The sequence below is a fragment of the Salvia hispanica genome, chromosome 6, assembly GCF_023119035.1.
Source record: "Salvia hispanica cultivar TCC Black 2014 chromosome 6, UniMelb_Shisp_WGS_1.0, whole genome shotgun sequence".
Taxonomy (NCBI): domain Eukaryota; kingdom Viridiplantae; phylum Streptophyta; class Magnoliopsida; order Lamiales; family Lamiaceae; genus Salvia; species Salvia hispanica.
The window spans coordinates 10,934,708-10,937,087 of record NC_062970.1 but is presented as its reverse complement, the minus strand read 5'-3'; positions in this window follow the sequence as shown (position 1 = coordinate 10,937,087).

The following is a 2,380-nucleotide window of genomic DNA, read 5'->3' as shown; positions in this document are numbered from 1 at the left end:
CCTGTACAAAAACTTTTAGTCTTTTACACCATAATTTTGCTTCACGAATCACAACAGTCATGAACTCTTCCAAGAGGTCATAATATTCCTGGACACCACAAAATCAACATAATCAAATTTATGCCTAAAGATAAATTGGATGAGACTGAAGAAAACAGAGGGAACCACCGACCTTTCCAGTTCCCCGCCTTTGTTTAAGACCAATGTAGGATTCATAATTCAGTATCTTGTGATCGTTTGCTCCAACGTTGATTGTTATTGGCAAACACAAGAAATATGGTAGGTAAATTATAATACTGTTGGAGCTGCTATTGAACTCGCAATTCAATTTTCATAATCGAAGTTTTGTTCTAAATAGTTTTGGTATATGGTTAAAATTATAAGCATAACATAGAAATGGTTTATGGGTGCTCACCGCAGAAGGCCAAACACCTCCAAGAACAGTGTATAATGCCAGTTTCCCCACCGTTGCTCCCATTCCCTACATTAGACGTAGATGTTATGATCAAGTAAACATAATCATCCTCTTAAGTCATCTCAATGCTAAACGAAAACTTTTCTGCCATAAAAATGTAGCCTAACAAAGAGTCGGAGGAGTCACCCGACAGCCAAGATCGCCAAGTCCCGAAATTCTCTCACCATCAGCGATGACAATGACTTGAATTGACCTCTTGGGCCAGTTTCTATGAACCTCGAGTATCTTTCCCCTGCAACCACTAGCATTGCAAAGTCAAAACTAGTCCATATAAAATAGCGTGATCAGTACATAACAGTCAAAATAAGAAGGCATTGTTTTCCTTCAAACTTATATACAAACCCTGAGGCCACCTAAAGATACTTCGTTTTTTTGGCACATCTCACCAACTATGGGGGTGTAGACAACTAGGAGTAGCTCCTCTATATAATCAATGAGAAGCTTGAAAAACAATCTCTCGTTCCTCTCTTATATAGAACAAAAATTTGTACACAATTAATGAATCGATTTGGCATTCTGATAAGCTTTCACCCCTTAAAAGTCCTCATAAGGGGGAGAGTTATCCACACTTATATAGATTAGATTGGATCATCACAAAGCCTGTGGGGCAAGATATTAGAATTTTAACACGCCCCCTCACGTGTGGGCTGGAATGATACATCGGACTCCTATCACGTGGGTAGACAAGAGAAGAGATAAAGAGAATAAATCCATCATCGGCTTAGGCCCGCTCTGATACCATATTAGAAATAGGCCACTCACCTCTTAAAAGTATGCATGTGTTTAGAGATAGGAGTTGATTGATATTTATGTATATATGGTCTTTAAAAGGGCATTAATATATCATATTAACCATTTTGTGTGGGATATATAAGAAAACATGTGAAAACAAGCCAAAAACCCATTTATCAGTCAAGGTAAGATGGACAAGTAAAGGAAGTCGAAATGTCAACAGTAATACGACTGGCAAGATAATCTCCAAATTCTCTCAATGGCTACCATTCTTCACCTTTGAGAGAGATTTGTGTGGGTACCTTGCATGTTTCAATCAGAGTTCGGTAAAGAAAGTTATGCCTGTTTTACAAAGACTGCGCGGGAGCCAGTGCCATTTCGGCTACTCGCTGAAAAGCCCCATATTTCCAGAAACGAGTTAGCGACTCGCCAAGTTGCAAGTCAGCAACCCGCTAGAACATACACGGACAAATTCGACTAAGTGTCAGACTTCAACCTATAAAAGGGCCTCAAACATGTCTCCAAACACATCCATTCACGCCCAAAACACCCAAAATCCATCTCATAGCAAGAGTAAAGCATCTGGAAAGACTTCTGATCAAAGATTGAATATTTCCATCCGTTTAGCTCTTCTCGTGACATTTATTCTCCAATTATTCATGTTTTCATTTTTTTTACCGAATATTTTGTTAGAACTACTATGAATAGCTAAATACTCGTAGAGTTTTTGGTGAAAACTATGAGTTTATGTTTTAATTTATGCAATTGAACCTTTTTTACCTAACTCTTGTGATTGGTTTGCTTGTTCTCGTACTTTTATTGTTCTTTTCCCTGATCAACATGAGAATTATGTCTGTTTAGCTAGATTAATCGAGAGATAGCTAGTTTTACATGGTTAAGGGAATACAACACATAGGAGACCTTGTGAGGGCTTGGGTCTAAAGAGTAAGGAGTTGGAATCTAATCTATTTGAAAAGAGACTTTGATAGTTAGAGTTTAATCAACTGCACAGGTGCACTCGAGGAAGAGTTTATCCTAAGGTCGCGACTTAACCTAGCAATCCTGGGGACACAAATAGATAAAAGGTTTAATTAATTGAATTAAGAAAGTGACTTGTACGTTGGATCAAGAAACTCTGTTTTGTCTTCATATTTTTATCAAAACCCTGGTCAT